Raw genomic sequence first — 19013 nt, forward strand, 5'->3', positions numbered from 1 at the left:
ATATAATTAAATTAGTTTTCAAGTTTTAAAAAATCAGTATGACACACTTTTACAGCTAAGATGTAGACACACTTATAATGCAGATTATAATGGGATGAAGAAAGACAATGTTACAACCGGTACATTATTTGCTTTTTTAAAGAAAAATACTGGAAGAAAGTATGCCATAAATTTGATATCGAGTTGCAGTTACAATTTATGAAGGTGAAACAAAATGAAAATGCTGTTTATTTCCTGTATAAACAAAATAAAGTGTGCACTGTTGCAATGTCCTCAGGAAATACATAGGGAAATAAGGCATGTTGCAGTGTATAGTAGAAGCAGTGGACCCCATGGTCAGTGCCTACAGACAGACCTTGCATGCCATAAAGTGACCACTTTATGAAGTGATGCTATCCAGTACATAATAATGTTGTTGATTCAAACAGTGCATGAACATTTGCCTGATACGTCAAGACACTACAACCAAGGATATGTGAATCCTGTTTAGAATAAACAGATGCTCTTTCTAAGGTGGAAGAGGACACACATAAGGAGTGTTCAAATAAGAACATTGAAATGCAGACTTCAAGTAGTTATTTGATATCCTTGAGAAAGAGCCTCACATCCAGTGCTCAGGGTTTACTTTGGAAGCTGACCGTCTGGCTTTCAGTAAGCAGCGTGCTAATCAGCCTTGATGAAGTAGCCTGGTCTAGAGGAGAATTAGGAACAGATATTGAGGGAAACAAGCCCTGCTTTTCATAGTATCTTTCTAAAAACTGATGAGGCCACACTATCTTCTACCAAGAGGGATGCTATGGTTTGTCCCCACCAAAATGCTTGTCGAAGTTTAATCTCCTTTGTGAGATATTAAGATGTAGAATGAGGTGGCATCTTTAAGAGATGCTTAGGTCAGAAGAGGTCTGAATTCATGGGTGGATTAAGCCCTTCATGGGTCAATAGGTTATCTTAAGAGTGGGTCTGTTGTAAAAGGTGAGTTTGGTCTGTCCCTTCCCTGTGCCACTTTCTCCATGTGATGTCTTATGTTATTTCAGGACTTTGATTAGATTTCCAACCAGTAAGAAGTCCCTAACTAGATGTGGTCCCTTGATCTTGAGCCTCCAGAACCTTAAGTTAAATAAACCTTTAATATATGTAGATTAGCTGGTCTGTAGTATCCAGTTTTGCAACAAAATTGACCAAGACAAAGGAATTGGTCCATTCTGCAGAATGATTGCATTCAGTGAAATTCAACCATACAAGATTTTCAATTGCATTTACCCTTAGTCTCTATCATACATTTCAACATCAGATCCCTTCCTTGTAAGGGTTTTCTTTGAAATTACAGCTTGTAGAGACTGGAGATTTGACTCCACCTAGAATTATCTTAAAATGAAGCCTTGGGTCTGACCTTGCACAAGTAGTTTTTCAGCTGTAGAAGAAAAGGGTTATTAAATTAATTTCAGATCTAAGTGAAATAAGGGTTTCTAATATACAAACAAATTTTAAAAGACAAAAATACATTTGGATCCAGCATTCTGGTGGCCCTCATAAATACTAACATGCAGAACTCTTTTCCCAGGGTGTGTCTAATATGCCAGTGGCAATATTCTCCTCTGAGAAGCACTAAGGCTTCACTGGGAAAGTAGAAGTTCCCTAGAAAGAAAATCTTCTGATGAAGGTCTCACCCACCAATTCAATCTCCTATGAAAAAAGCCTTGTGGAGGTACTGATGTGCACATTGTTAGCTGAATCTGACCTGAATAGCTTTTTGAAAACTTTATTATACTTTACTCCTGACTGCAGAATTGATATGACCTCCACTGAAGTTTCTCCACTCAGTCAAGGTTAACAGTTTAGTCTACCTCCTGCTCACTGGGTCCCATGCTGTTCTGGTTAAACAGGATCACTGTCTTCATGCAAAGCTTTTCCCTTTCATGGTGACATAGGAAAAGTTTGCAGACCTGGCCACATACACTTTCATTTACTAAGACGTATGCACGTCTCATATTGACATTTTCCCTGATCCTGCAGCTAATCTGTCCAAAAATTGATCAACCTTAGGAATTTGACTATTGTGAGAGGAATAATAGGAATAAAAGAGAACGTTTCTGTCATGGTAGAGTTTAGAATTTCATGGTCAATCAACATTACTTACTATACTTGACAAAATTTGAAACTGATTCAAGCAGCATTCTATCCAATTCTAAAATAGGCTAGTTTAAGGATTGAGGACATAGCCCATGCTACCCACTCCACCCCACCCCCAAGGCCTAAAATATCTGCAATACCACCCACGAATATCACATTGAGGTAATTGTGGTCCGATATCACATTTGGGTCACTTTGGGTAAAAAATAGATAGCTGAATGGAACTGAGCCAATAAAAATCTCTCTCAAAACTGTTTTCCAAAAGTTTTCCTTAAGCCCTTGAATGGGAAGAACATGTAAGAAATAAGAGGGTCCTGAATGGGATACATGCTCAAAAGACCTGTCCATAAATATGGAACAAAGGAAGTGTGCATAGGAAAATGGAGACGCGGAGAAAGAAGACAGAATAGTAGACCTGGTTCTCAAGGCTTCAAGATTCCAGCTGATATTGTTCCTTAGGTCCAGATGAAAGATCAGTCCTTATATTCTAGGAGATAGCTAGTATTCATCCTCGTTTGCTAAGCTAGTCTAAGTATCTGAAATTTTTACCCCAAAAAAGTACAGAGAAAACATAGTGCTAAATGCTGTGTTTCAGAATAAGCAGTCAGACATCTCCACAGCCTTCTGCAACACTCAGATATGGTTTCACAAGGGAAGAGAGAACTTTGTTAGGACTTACGGCATTAAGGAGCAAGGAATACTTAGCTATGATTTCTTCCTCTCTGAAGAGGGTATCACAGGTGGTTAGAACAGCATGATCTATACAGAGAGGCAGGATCAGACTTAAGACATGTGGAATGCCAAGGGAACAACCCCTCACACAGAGGGGTCATGCTGTGAGTCTTGGACACATCTGGCAAGTGCTACAGAAATATTTATTTTTGTGGATGACCATGATTCCTGCCCCTTGTGGTTATTGACTTCACAAGATCAATGATACTTCTAAATGGTGTCCTCTAAAAGGTCAAATAGCTCCTCAAAGAAATACTTGACTCTTGGGCTGGGAAAGGATAGTACCATAAGAAAGCACTAAGAAAAATATATGAGGGTATGAGAATGACCAAGGTGACAGTTTGAAGTGTGATCACTAAAATAAATACATGGATTATAAAGCACTGGTAGAATAGGAGCTTGTGTATTAGTACAGGTAAAAATTAGGTTAATAGAGGGCAGAGAAAGGAAAGCTCTTGCTTATTAATGCCAAAATGCCAAGGACTAAGTGTAGAAGTAGTATTTGAGTTTGGAAGCCTTCATTTTGCAACCCTCATAGTAAAGTTTAGATTAGGCAAGAATTATCAGTGGATACTAAACCCAGGATGGAATTTTGACTGAGAACTAGGATATTTGCATCATCTTAAAGGGTCCTCTACCAAGTATTTATTACTTGTGATGGATGGTAAATAATTAATTATACAGTACAAATATAAGACAGTCTTGAAACTCAATAATAAAAAGTTGTATTATCAGTAAAATAATATAGACATCATAAGCCCTTAGATGTTATCACTTGAGAGAAGCATAACTCTGCCTACACAGTATTCTGGCACAGAATGCATATCCTAATTGAATGATGAGCCTGCATTAGAAAAAACACAAAATGAGTAACAATTGATTAACAAGGGGAGAGGTCAACTCCATTTCTTCAAAGCCTTAATGTTATAAACAACCACCAACACTGGCTGTGGAATGTTCCAGAGGAGAAGATGCTAAAAAGTGCTGACAACTAAATGCAATACATGACTGTTTGCAGGGGGGAAATGACCTACAGCATACTCTTTGGTTTAAATGACCAAATTGGAATACAAACAGTATGGGATAAAAAATATGGCACATTAAATTTACTGAAACTCATAAAACTGTATTGTGGTCATGTTAAAATCATATTTGAATTATAATTGTCTTTATCACGATTCTTACTATTCATTGAACACACACTGTGTTAAAAAGCTTTATGTTTGACTTTCTTCCTTCCTCCCAAAGCTTCAACAGGGAGACAATCCAACAGGGATCTGTCCTTGGGAGGAGATTTTCCAGTGTGGATGTTTCTGGGATCACAGCCAGCTGATCATCGAATCCAGACAAGTGAAAGCATTTCTGTTGTAAAATGTGGTTTAATTCTGCTTAAAAACAAACTCTGTTCCTTAACAAACCTAAGCACATCATGATAAACTTGGTGGAAACAAAGGCAGGGGACTCAGGAAGATATACTTTGCTCTCATGTGAAGTGGGGATTAGAAAAGGGTCCAGAAATCAATGAATGATGATGTCATTACTTGGTGACAGGAGGAAAGAGGCAGTATTAGAAAGTCATGGTTCAAAGTGCAGGATAAACCATGAGGTGTGATTACAGAACCAGCCTAAGCACTAATCACATTTGTTGTTGCCCCTTGGGTAAGTCATTCTACTCTCAGGGCTGACTTTCTCGATAATGTGAAAACCAACCAACCAAACCACCACAACAAAACCCCACTATCTGTAGTTCCCTGCCGCCCCACAGCACTGAGGATTGAACTACCCAGGGTCACTCTACTGCTTCTATTGCCAAGCTACATCCCCAACCCTTTTTCGTTCTTCGTTCTTCTTTTGAAACATGGCTTCTGTTTCTGACACTGATTTCAAACTTGGAATCCTCCTGCCTCAGCCTCATGAGTAACTGAGATTATAGGTATGGGCCACTACACCCAGTTTCCAGTGTGTTTCTTAACACAGGAATCACTATGGGTACTTTCCAAAGTAAGGTGGCATCAGGGACCAAAGCAGATCAATGAAATCACTCTCTACAGGGTGGAGTATGAGGAAATATATTTATGCATGCATTGCTTATATATCTCATATATGTGTGTGTATAAACATCTATCTTTTTATATCACTCGTGTGTGTATAAATATCTGATTTGTTTCACTCCATATTAATTAATTGCATGTACAATTTAATCATAATTTTTTTTAGAGAGAGTGAGAGAGAGGGAGAGAGAGGGAGAGAGAGAGAGAATTTTAATATTTATTTTTTAGTTTTCAGCGGACACAAAATCTTTGTTTGTATGTGGTGCTGAGGATCGAACCCCGGCCACAATCATGCCAGATGAGCGCGCTACCCCTTGAGCCACATCCCCAGCACTAATCATAATATTTTATGTGGGTCATTCAATTATAATTGATGCACGTTATTCCCTTACATGAAGATACCATGTTTAAAAAATTCCTTTTATGGTAGATATGAATTGTGTTTGTCCCCAAAATTCTCATCATTGAAACAGTACTACTGTAAATATTCTTGCACAGGTCATTTGGAAGATAAAAGACAGTCTTCTGGTGGGCATATACCTAATAGTAATATTGTCAAGCATAGGGTAAACTGTATATTCACTTTAGTACCAAAACATATTTCCAAGTAGTTGAATGAATATCCCTCCTTCCAGCAGTGTGTGAATTATCCAGTTGCTCACTATCTTTATCAACATTTATTATTGCCAACCATGATTTTTTAGACCTTCTAGCAAATGGAGAATGGTATTACATTGGTTTTTCTGTTATTTACTTATTTGGGAATCTTGTTGATAAGTGGAGGATTTAGCACCTTTATCATGCCTATGTGCACATGACTATCCTGCCTCTGAATTACTGAAAGTTCTCTCTCCCTTTTAAATACAAGTGTCATCTTCTTGCAGATTTGTAGATTTTCTTCATCTATTCTAGATGTAAGACAGTTTCCAGGTTTATATGTTACAAATAGCTTCTCTGAAGCAGTAATTTGCTCTTTCACAATCTTAATCTATTAATGAACAAGTTTTTTTTTAATTTTAGTTGTAGATGACACAATACCTTTATTTTGTTTATTTATTTTTATGTGGTGCTGAGGATTGAACTCAGTGTGAAGCAAGTGCTCTACCACTGAGTCACAAACCCAGCCCCCATGAACAACTTTTTAATTTGAATGGCTTCTATCACAGTTTGGGTTCTGCAGACAGCAGGCTCTGTGAGGGGCTAGCATACCTGATGTTTTCAGAGATTACTCTTTGGATCAAAGCCATGGAAAGAAAGAGAACTAAAAGAAAAGTCAGGCAGCGATGCAGGCCTCGTCTCAATAACTCTGGAAAGCTCTAGAGCATATATATCCTCTCACAGTTGCTCTACACTGGACCAAAATGGCAGCATGTTACTAGGTAATGGTTGCAGCAGTCCCTGGAAGAGTAAGGCCTTGGGCAAAGCGGCTCTGCACCCAAGGCTATCCCTAAATCCAGACGATGACTGATTTGTTTCAGCCCTCTCAGCAGCTGAGGTAACAAGTCCTTTCTTGAAAGGGTTCCCCAAGTGTCACATATTTATGTCCAGTCCAATGTGTAAAATCATTTCTCTTTTAGGGTTGGTGCTTTTTGTGTTGTAGTTAAGAAATTTTGCCTACTTCACTATGATTTTTATTTCTCTATGATTTCTTCCAGATGTTTGAAAATTTATCTTTCATATTTGGGTCTTATCATCTGTCAAAGTTTGATACATGGTATGAGAAAAGGGTCAAAGTTCCTTCCTTTTCTAACATGAGGATCTAATCAAAACAGCACTTATTTATATAGACTATTGTTTTCACACTGCATTTCAGTGGCTCATTTCATACTTAAACACATGACTAAGGATGAGAATTAATGATCTAGATGCTTTTAAAGCTATTTGTTAGGTCTAGGTATTCTGGATACAAAATAATAAGAATTAGAATGTGATTAAAGGAAAATTATTGTTTAAACTGAAAGTGGTCAGTGATAAGGATAGGAATTAAATAGATATTTTGGCAACCTAATAAATTTGGAGAAAATTTTGTGAGGCTAACCCAAACCTAGTGAAATGGTACTTGAGTTTGAAGGAATAAAATAAAATTGATATTGAAAGGCTTGATGGATGTGTGCAAATTATTAAATATAGTAGAAGCATTAGACATTGATGTGGGTACAATTCAAAGTCACTCCACTTAGAGACATTTAATTCACAACAGAAAGATTACTAAGTTTTTACTTTGAACATCAGAAAATGTTTCTTGGAATAGGTAATATTTTAATCAAGTATTTTAATAAACATTAGAGGGTAAGGAATAGCATATGGGGAAATCAGGATTGAAGGTTGGAAGACACTTGAGAGAAGAGTTGGTCTGTGAGTGAAGTTTTGCCTTCCATCAAGCACCACCAAACTCTCTTCTCCACCCCTCCATGATGTTCAATTTTCCATCTCTGTTCATTCTCTCTCTATCTCTTTCCACATGTGTATGTGTGTGTATATGTGTGTGTATTTTATAGATATTTCAATCCTACCTTTTTAAAGAGTCAGTTAATGACTATTTCCTCCAGAAAATCATCTCTTGTTAGTCTACCTTATAACCCACCTCTGCATGCGGCCATCACAACATTGACCTTGTCAAATCCTTAACCAGCTATATGTGAGCACTGCAAGGGCACAGGCCAGGAATTATATACTCCTTCATTGTTGCATGGCCTGGATCATCTGGGTGACACTAGGCCATCAATAACCTTTTTGTTGATCTGGACCGCAATTTAACCAAGATAAATGAAATGGTATCTTTTCCCAACTCAAAAGCCTAAACTTGGACTTCACATACAATAGGTTCTCAATATATTTTTTTCTTAAAGAAAATAGGCAGTGAGTGTGAAAATTGAGGACCTGTTCATCTTGATTAACATATTGTGTTTGTTAAATAGAAAATTGAGAGAAGCAGCCAAATTTGATTGTGGTACTAAGTCACAGGGGAGGTGGTTTGTCTTTAAATACCAAATCTCCATGCTTCCTGAGCAAAAATAAATAGATGAAGTAGGGAAGAATCTTAGTAAGTTTTGGGACTGACTTACTTTCCAGAAGATCATATTTCATAAAAATTACATTTTTCTCATAAACCCTGGTTTTGAGGAATGAGTTAGGTGTGGCTGTCCATTTTAGCTCTCCAAGGGTCCAATGCATGAACAAGCCAGGTGACTTTTAAACAATGTGCTAACATGTAAGCCATATACTTGGAAGTGTTTCCTCTCTTTACAAAAGAGAAAATATCCTTGTGACCTAGAAAAAGTTTAAGTGATCCTTCATTGCCATTAAATCAGTAGAGAAGCTAAGAACATTAATAGAAAATATGGCTCTTGGAGGATATTTCCAGTTGTTATTTGTGTTTTTGCCTTGACTATTACTAATTAGATTTTCCAATAGCCATTGAGTATGAGGTTTCCTAGAATTAAAGGCATAGCAAGATATAGAAAATATATTACTTTCTCCAGAGTTTTATGAAGTTGATATCAATCTTTTGTTTCATAAACTTCAGACTGGTTATTATCCTAAATGTAGGCTACAATGCATTCAAAGTGACATTGACAGGAATAGTTGTAGATGACACAATACCTTTATTTTGTTTTTAAGAGTGCTCCCAGCGATTTGAACCACTGGGGCTGAGAAGGACTGGCTTCCCTTCAGTGCCTGGAGAATGGAATGCAGAAGTCATAATGCAGCCAGCCTTTGAGGTAAATCTGAACTGAGTGACTCAGTGAATAACTCCATGGTACAGTTTTTGCTGTTAGTTGTTTCATAGTAAGAGGAAAAAGAGCAAAGGTTTACATTAAAGCACAGAATATGGGATTGGGGGAAATTAATTGAAAATATCCAGGTCCAAAATCAAGAGGTCTGGAGGATCTGACCCAATTTATAAGATTCAGGTGACCTTGGACAAGTCACTCAAGTCCCTGGGCTTCAGAGACTTTTTGGTTCTGTTTTTTTTTCTGATGTGTAAAATAATAACACTAAAAAAATAATTTCTAAAACCCTCCCAAAACTTATAGGTTTCTATCAGCAATCCTTAATACTTGTGGCAAAACCTGACCACACTGGTTGACCATTCACAGTGTGGGAAAAATGAAAAGTAGATTATTATTTTCCCATTTTAAAATGGAATAAACTGAAGCTAGCCTAGGTCAATGGTGTGTAACTGACCATAGAATAATGAACGTTCTAGGTTCCACAATCTAATCATGAGCCTTTATGCAGATAGTTGCAGAAATGTGAAAGTATCTGTTTCAGGACTCGCACTAAGAGATTATTTAAGCCAAGGCCTCCTTTTGTCCTCTGCTACACAAGGAAGCTGCAGCCATGGGGGTTGGAAATGGTTACTAATATCTTATTTCCTGTGCCATGGTCTGCTGAATGTCCACCAAACACACATTTCCAGGTCCTTCTTGAACACAGCTGAGTTGAAGGCATTGCCATCTCCAATACTGGTGTTTTTAGGTCATCCTGGATTTTGTAGATCCCATCCAGCCTCATGATCTCATGGATTCCTAACATCGTATATTTACTCAGACTATTTCCTTTGTCCACCTTTACATGTCTAAAATTGCCTTCTTTCTAACAACCAATTCCTGGTTTATACCAAGTAGACAGGATATTTCTCTCTCCTTCTCCTCCCACTATAAACTTCTGTGGCCTTATTATTTCTCTCCTGTCTTACAATAATTCCTGAACTTGCTTTAATGCTTACTAAATGCTGTATTTCTTCCTAGAACTTAGACTTCCATGGGACATAGGAGTTAGAGGTACAAGACAAACATCTATATTTCCAAGTTCCCAGAGTCCCAAGTGACATGCTGATTAAATGTGTGTGTGTTTAACTACTGAAAACACAGTAAGATTATAATAAGTGCTTGGAAACCTTTGTTGAGTTTTATGTTTGGTTGATTGATGTTTGAGGTTGTTTTTGCATTAAAATTCTTTCACTCCTTATTAATGTGTTTAATTAACAGAGTACCAACTATATGTCATTTGATACTCTTATTAGTTTATTATTAATGCTGCCACTAATTGTCATAAAATTAGTGGCTTAAAAAAAGAAAACTTATGTATAGTTCTGGAGGTCTATGGTCTATTTCACTGTATGAAATGGGTTTCACTCAACTAAAATCAAGGTATTATCAAGGCGGAGTATCCAGAGAATCCCATTCATTCATTCATTGCCTTTCCCAGCTTATGAAAATTACTGGCATTGATTAGCATGTGGTATCTTCCTCTGTTTTTGCTCTATTTACTTATTTATTTTTTTTGCTGGGGTGAGGGGTGGTAGAGGTGGGAGAGGAGTGGGAGGTAGTTATGGAACTCAGGGCCTTGCAGAGGATAGGCAAGCATTATACCATGGAGCTATGATCCACGGGGCCCCTATTCTTCTTCCATTTCAAGCCAGCAGCATATTATCTTCCAAACTCTCTCTGATTTTGATCCAGGTTTCCATCTTCACATCCCGTTACAAAATCCTTGATTGAATCATATGTGCAAACTCTCCCCTATGTAAGTAACATACTTTCACGGGTCTAGGGATTGGGATGTAAGTCTCCTTGTGGGCTGTTATTCTGTATGTGCTGAATATCAGAAAATAAAATGCTGTGCCCTAGATGAGGATATGTATTCATATCTTTTACATAGAAAAAGATCATAATTTTTCTTTGTGAAAAGGAGAAAGTTGTGTATTGGGATTTGAGATAGTTTTCCCTGTCTCTTTTGTATCACTAAAATAACTTTTGTTTTGGACCTGATATATAAGAAATAAAATGAACTTAAGATGCATTTTTAAAGTGCCCAGATAAAGCCAAAAAAAGAAACCTTTTCATTTTGATGCAGTAAAACCTTATTCAGTTGACTACTAAAATATACTTAATCATGGTACATTTATGAAGCTGTGAAATATTTACAAGCCAATGCCTCAGGCAGATGTCCTATAGCATATTTGTTCCACAGTTCAGTAAATTATGGATACAAACACTCAAATTGATGCTTTTAAGCATGTTAGGGAAAACAAACCTTTCCTTAAAAGTTAGTTTTTTGTTTGAAAAATTTTATTTTTTCATTCTAAAACATGCTGCTTTCCAGACTCTTCTAAAATGATATAAATAATCCTCGCCTATAAAAATTTCTTTCAGAGCATTTGGTCTTTTGATTGTATCATTTCTATACAGACTAGGTGATCAGCTGTCCTTCACTAGATGCAGTTATACTATATATTTAATTATCTTGAAGAAATATAAAAATTATTTTTCTTAATATGATTTTCCCATAGGTATAAATGACTCTTCACTACAGTTTTGCTTTATCAAAAGTAGTTCTAGTTACATGATTACTATGTAGTCTCTGGGAAGACAGAAAATTATGAAAATAAGCACAAACACATGAAAATCATACCAGAAAAGGAAAAAATGAGTCAAAATGAGTCATACAAGAAAAGCAGTGGGGTGACATGGTTCGTTTAGATTTCAAAATGAATGTCTCAGATGTCAAAGCCAATGTGGAAGTAGTTTTCTTTTTTCCTCTTTCCTTCCTCCTTCTCCTCCTCCTTTGTCTTTTTTTGACATATATATACACACACACACACACACACACACACACAATATGGCATTTATATGCATTATAAAATGTGTGAAAACAAAAAAAAGGTAATTCACATTTTTAATTCCTCAAATACTGTCATTTCCTTTTTTCAATTTTTATTAGAGAAATAATATCATTTCTATGTGATGAGAACCTTCAAATTTTTTACTCTAGTTATTTTGAAATCTATAATTAATTGTTGAAGACTACAGTAGTCTCATTGTGCTATATGGCTATGCCACTCCCCAACCATGTTGTGGAACCATTGTTCATCTTCTCACTGCCCTCTCTCTTCCTTTCCCTTACTAGCCTCTAGTGACTTCTATTCTACTCTCTACTTCCATGGGGTCAACATTGTTAGCTTCAAAAACGAGTGAGAAAATATTTGTCTTTCTATGTCTGGCTCATTTCACTTAACATAATATTTTCTAGTTCCATTCATGTTCACAAATGATAGGATTTCCTCCTTTTTCTTCCTAGTTAATTAGATATGTAATATATATATTATCTATTATAAAATAATAATATATAATATAATGGAATACTACATATATATATATATAATATATATGTGTAGTATTCCATTATACACACACACACATACATTGCATAATTGCATAGTCAGAAGAAGGAAATATTTTTTTTTAATTTTTGTTTTTATAGTTGTAGATATATACAATAACTTTGTTTTATTTTTATTTATTTTTATGTGGTGCTGAGGATTGAACCCAGTGCCTTAGACATGCTAGGCAAGTGTTCTACCACTGAGCCACAACCCCAGCCCCAAAGAAAATATTAATAAAGGATATTAATATGAATACAGTCTTTTTGGTGGGGGGAGGTACCAGGGATTGAACTCAGAAGCACTCAATCACTGAGCTATATCCCCAGCCCTATTTTGTATTTTGTTTAGAGACAGGTCTCATTGAGTTGCCTAGCACCTTGCTTTTGTAGAGGCTAGCTTTGAACTCATGATCCTCCTGCCTTAGCCTCTCTAGCCACTGGTTACAGGTGTGTGCCACTGCACCTGGCTTCTTTATTTTTCTCTATGTGCCAACCATCATGATAAACTGTCATATCTAATCCTAAAAGAAGAGTTCATTTCAAGTTTATCCCACATTTATTCTTGCTGGATCAACCTCTTGTACTGGCCTTTTGATCTTCAGGGTTATATTCTCTTCAGAAAAAAAATAACAAAGAAAAAAATAATGAAGAAAAAGTCATCATTGTTGCTAGTCATTTGAAAAGATGCTGCTCACGTCAGTGGTCATTACTTGTTTCATTGAGCTACAGCCGGAGACTTGGAACTCAGAGGCCATCTGGTGGGCAGCTTGGTGGCCTCATGGGCTGGACTAGCTTTACATTGTTTCTGTGCTCCAGACTCCTACTATGATGACCATTATTGAATGTGGGTCATTGTCATCAGAGGACAGCTGGCCGAAGGCTACCAACCCTACAGAATCTCGGAGCATGTGATCTGTTGAACAGAATACAATAGCATTACTTTTGCAAAGGAAGAATTACCCATTTGCTCACTATCTGGGGCAATACTGCCAAAGATTCTCAATGCAGCTCTAAATGTCTAGTTCATGAGACAGAACTATCCATTGATAAATAAGACTCTTACCTACTTGTGATTTTTAATTACCTTCTCAGAGTTTATGGGATGGATGTTTGGATTATTATTTAGTTATGAGTACTCTCTATGTACGCACAGCTTTCTAATTAATTATTTGAGCCTATTACTCTTAATTTCTGTCTTCCTAATTAAACTGAACACACTGTCTCCTGAGAATGGGGTCTCATTGTTTGCCAGCTCTAACATATTCATAAATCCAAACAGTTCATTAGTTTTTTCCTCACCCTTTCCTTCAGTTAAAAATTCTACCCTAACTTCAAGGTCAGCTTCCCTCAGAACCACATCTGTTGAGTCATTGCTGAATATGGCTTGTCAGGTGGCTGTGAGGGCTGTCTCCTCTGAATCCTCACATCCTTCTGTGTCTTTCTTATGAATCATGCCACACATTGTCCTCTGTGACCTTCACCCACACATATTAGGTGTGAAGTTACACAAAGGCAAAGATTTTGGCTCCACAATATACTTAGTGCAGCATGTCCTACCTGCCTACTACAATGGAGTTGACAAATTTCACAAGATCCTTAAATTTGAGGCAGGATCCTCCCACATGGCCTTGACTCTGAGAAAACATTCTTCTTGGTCTCTTTGCCACCAAGCTAATTAGAAACCTGAACTCAAGCCTCTTCACCGAGGGAAGATTTTAGCTGAAAGGATATCAATTCCACATGTTAAAATGTATGAAAATAGACAAAAATACAAGGAATGTATCAGTTACGGTGTATGAGGGATTTCTTTTTTCATCTCTTCTTTCTTTTCCAGTTGTCAGTGTTTTCGAGAGAGCCCCATTAGGAAAGGAGGAGTGCTTGCTTTTGTTGATTGTTTATTGGTATTTCATTATTTTCCTTAAGAAAATCTTTAACTCCCTTGTAATATAGTTGTTACAAAGAGCTACTATAAGGGTTGTAATGTGGACTTTCACATTTTACCGTATGGAGGAAAATAAAAATTGTCTTCATCAACCAATCAACAAGGGTGTGATAAACGTGGATTAACTTAAATTAATCCACCCATTAACAAGGATATAATGGACAACTCTTTCCTGTACCAAGCCCTGTGATCAGTTTTAAAAATGCAATTATTTCCACAGCACTTACTATGTAAAGGGTCATTTCTAAGCCCTTTATGTACATCACCTGGAAACTCAAACTTTTTAATATTCTAATATCACTTCTAGTTCAATTCAATTATTGTTCCCATTTTTGTAGAACAAACCAAGGTACAGGTAGGCCAGGCAACTCCCATATGGCCATAAAGACAATTAATTGTGAAGTGAGCCATGAAATCTCACATACCTGAGGATTCTGCTACATGACATTGCAAAGCATCAGATCTTCCAGAATAAAGGAGACAAAATTACTTGTGATGTATTTTAGAATTATCATTTCAAGGCATGAAAGAGAGAATGTAACAAACAAAATTAGGGGTGGGAAATCAGCAAGACCTATGGAATGGGGAGGCCCCTTGACAGGTATCAATAATATGGACTTGAATGTGGTTTTGAAAATAAGGATTAGACCATCAGAGGGAAAGAGAACTTTGTAGCAGGGAGAGAAAGAAAGCAAGATATAGGGATTCAGTAAAGGCAGGAGCAGGGCCAAGTTTTGTGGCTAGTTAAGAGATGACCATGTAGAGGCCGGGGCAGAGGAGACTGTCCAGGGTGAGTAGGGGAGCCCATATATGCTGTCATCATTGCCAACAGACCTAGGCTCACTGTTTTATTCTTACTTAAATTTTATGTATTACATACATATATGATAAAATCGAATGCTTCAATTTTTAACACATTGTCACATGTGCTCCTTGCTCTGTGTGCATGTGTTTATCCTCACATCTTTCTCCAGAACACATTTGTTCTCACTTGAGATACAAAATATCTGGAGATTAAGCAGAAGAGGTTTAATATAAAGAATTATTAACTAGAATGAAAGTACAGCTATAAGACACATGGAAATATCATGTGGTACCCAAGGAAGCACAACTTGGGAGGAGTTCAGAGCTCCTAAGAAAGGTGTGTCTCAGCTCCCCAGGGAGCAGGCAAGGTCATGATTTAGCCAAGCTGAAGCTGGTCTGAAATGGCTGATCAAGCAATAGACCATGGTCTAGAGAGCTGGCCTGGATGGGAGGCCAACTGGGAGCCTGCAGGTCTGTGGCCACTGCGTGTGGGCCACCGATTCTGTGGTATTTTGTTATGGAAGACAAAGTTGACTAATATGGACATCTACTTTTGTGAAACATTATTAAAATTGTCTACATGATTTATTTGGGTTGTTTGCTTTCTTATTGTTTATCTGTAGACATTTTAAAAATATTATCAATATAAGTAATTTGCTTAATTTTTCAGGGTCTGAATCATCTAATTGTTTTCTTAATAGACTCTGTAATGATGTCCAATGCATGATTCCTTTTCTCTCATGTGATTATGCTTTAAGTATCTTATGCAAAGAATCTTTGTCCAATGTTAATTTTTGCAGGAATTTTTGATGACTCTAAATTGCAGGGATTTGGAGTTTTTTCTCACTTAATATCATTCCATTAGTTTCATTCCATAATTTTATGGCCTTATTCTTTTGGATAACAAATGAGCTGTCTTTGATTGTTTTTTAAATGAGGATTAAACCCAAGGACACTCTACCACTATGCTTCATCCCTAGACATTTTTTTTTTGAGTCAGGGTATCACTAAGTTGTCTAAGCTGATCTTGAACTTGCAATCTTCCTTCCCCAAGGAGGTGATATTACAATTACAATCATGTGCCACTCCAACCCAGTTTCCATTTGGTTCTTAATTGTTTTCATTCATCTGATGCTAATCTCCATGTATTTATTTATCATTATCATATTTTTCTATAAATATATTTATGTTTGTTGCTTTCTTGAGATTCTTTCTGCTATTGCCAAGATATTAATGATCTTGGGTTTGTTTTCTAGTAACTATTTCTCTCTTACTATTTGTACAGTTATCCTGTTTCTTTGCATTCCTAATGAATTATTTAAAAATGTGGATCTATTAGTTTCCTGTGAATATTGTTTTTCTATCTAGCCTCTAGAGGGTAGTAAATTTTTCCCTGTTTAGTCATTTCAAACTGACACTTTTTGCTATATTCCGTGAAGTTGAAGTTGTTCTCCTGATTCACTCAGAGATTAGCTAAGAACTTGAGAAAACTTTATATATATCCAAGGTTTACCCATTTGTGGTTTTCTTCTTTTTATATTGAAGTGATTTTTTTAATTTAATTAGTTACACAGGACAGTAGAATGCATTTATGCACTTTGATATATCATACATAGATGGGGTATAATTTCTCATTTTTCTGAGTGTACATGTTGCAGAATCATAGTAGTCATGTAGTCACATATATACATACAGTAATAATGTCTGTTTCCTTCTACTATCTTTCCTATCCCCACATCCCCTTCCCTTCCCTCTACCTCATCTAAGGTAATGCTATTTTTCCCTAGTGCCCCTGCCTCATTGTGAATTAGCATCCACATATTAGAGAAAACATTTGGTCTTTGGTTTTGTGGGATTGGCTTATTTCGCTTAGCATGATATTCTCCAACTCCAGCTATTTATTGGCAAATGCCACAATTAAATTGTACAGATTTATGACATACATGATGTTTTAAAATATGTATAAATTGTAAAGTGGCTAAATTAGGTCATTAATATCTGTATAACCTCATGTATTTTTCAGGTACGATAGATTTTGTTTGTTTTGTTGTTGTTTTTTGTTTTGGGTACTGAGGATTGAACTCAGGGCACTCAGACACTGATCCCTGATCCACATCCCTTACTCTATTTTGTATTTTATTTAGAAACAGGACTGCCTTGCTTTTGCTGAGGCTGGTTTTGAACTCTATCCTCCTGCCTTGGCATCCAGATCTGCCTTATTACAGGCATGCACCCCAATGCCTGCCCTGGGTTTTTTTTTTTTAGTTTAGTTTGTTTATTTGTTTGTTTTTTGTTTTTCTAATTATTTATACATGACAGTAAATTGCATTTTGACAAATCATACATAAATGGAGTATAATTTCTCATTCTTCTGGTTGTACATGGTGTAGAATCACACTTGTCATGTGGTCATATATGCACATAGAGTATTCAACTATCCTTCCTACCCCCATACCCTTCCCATCTATCCCCCTTCTCTGCCAAATCCAAAATACCTCTGTTCTTCCCTAGCATGCCCCCAACAACCATTGTGAATTAGCATCCATATATCAGAGAAAACATTCAGCCTTTGGGTTTGGGGGAGGGGCTCATTTCCTTTAGCATGATATTCTCCAGCTCCATCCATTTACCAGCAAATGTGTGGCTCTTTGCTAGCTTTTTTATTTCATTTGTGCTAAATGGAACCTGTATTTGTTTCTTCTGAGTGTTATGACACCCTACCATGTCAAAGTGTCTTTAAACAACAGAAATTTATTTTCCCCACAATTCTAGAACTTATAAATCCAAAATCCATTTCATGGTGATAAGGGCAAGGGATTGGCAGGGTGATGTTACTGAATGCATTTCTTGCCTCTTCCAATTTTTGGTGACAGCCAGAAATCCTGGGCTTATGGCTGCATCAGCCTAGACTTCAAGTTCACCATCTTCAAGTCTCTTTCTGTTCTACCTTCATTTCACCTTTTCCTCTATGTCGACATCAAATATCTTTCTATTTTTGTCTTATACAGATACCTTTACTTGCATTTAAGATTCACCCTGATAACACAGAATAATCTCTATGACTCAAGATCCTAAATAGTTTAAAGTCCCTTCTTTGTCATTTATGTCACATTCATAGGTTCCAGGGATTAGGTATGACCTCATGGTAGGGACATTAATGAGGTGCCATACTAACCCCCTTGAGTTTCCTCCAGTCTCTGGTTCTTCAAGTCACTGTGGTTTGATTTTAAACTTCAATTTTATGTCCCCTAAATCATGTCCCACAATATAAAGGATGTCAATATGTAAAGACAACTCTAATCCAGTGCAGTTCCCTTCCCCCTGGCAGACAAAAGTCTATTCCCTCCAGTACCCTTTCACTTTCTGCCTGACTTCAGTTACTCTTCAGTGTATAATAAACCATCTGATAATTGAGTTATCTAAAATAGCAATGATTTACTTCTTTAATTATTTATTGTTGTTCCCAATTCTGGTGGTTTGACTGGGCAGTATTTCTGACGATCTCCATGGGGCTCACATATGCAATGAACTCAGGTAGCACTTGAAAGATTATGAGGTCTAAAATTACCTCATTCCCCCATCCATCACTGTGTTCCCTGGTGGCAAGGATGCCTTGGTTATGTTCCACAGCGCTTCTCATTGTCCAGTAGAATAGACCAGCTTCCATTTATCATGCTGGTCTAGAGCAACATAACAGGAAAAGCACAATGTGTCCTTATCAAACCTTGCTTGCTGATGGCCCCGTGCCCAAAGTAGGCTACATATCCAACCCTGAGTAAATAGACTGTAGAAATTCTCAATGACATAGGTGGGTGTCTCAAAATATACCCACTGGATTTTGGTTTAAGAGGTGACTGAGTGATGACCGAGAAAGGTCAATGTCTTTCAAAGAAATTTACTGTTACTCATAATTCCTCTAGAAACAAGAAGCTCCAAATGCCTCTCAGGCCACAGGGAGAACCACCAGTGTCATTCGGGAGGCAGAAAAGAGTGAGGGGAGGAGTAGGCTCAGCCTTAATTGGAATTTCTTTGGGAAAGACAAGGCAGAGAAGGGTCAATGTTTTAGGGTAGGTGTTTTAGTCAGTTTTTTCACTGTTGTGATTAAAGACCTGACAAAAACAATTTTAGAAGAAGAAAAGTTTTTTCTGGGGTTCATGGTTTTAGAGGTCTCAGTCCATAGATGG

This window comes from Urocitellus parryii, unplaced genomic scaffold (assembly GCF_045843805.1).
Source record: "Urocitellus parryii isolate mUroPar1 unplaced genomic scaffold, mUroPar1.hap1 Scaffold_61, whole genome shotgun sequence".
NCBI lineage: Eukaryota > Metazoa > Chordata > Mammalia > Rodentia > Sciuridae > Urocitellus > Urocitellus parryii.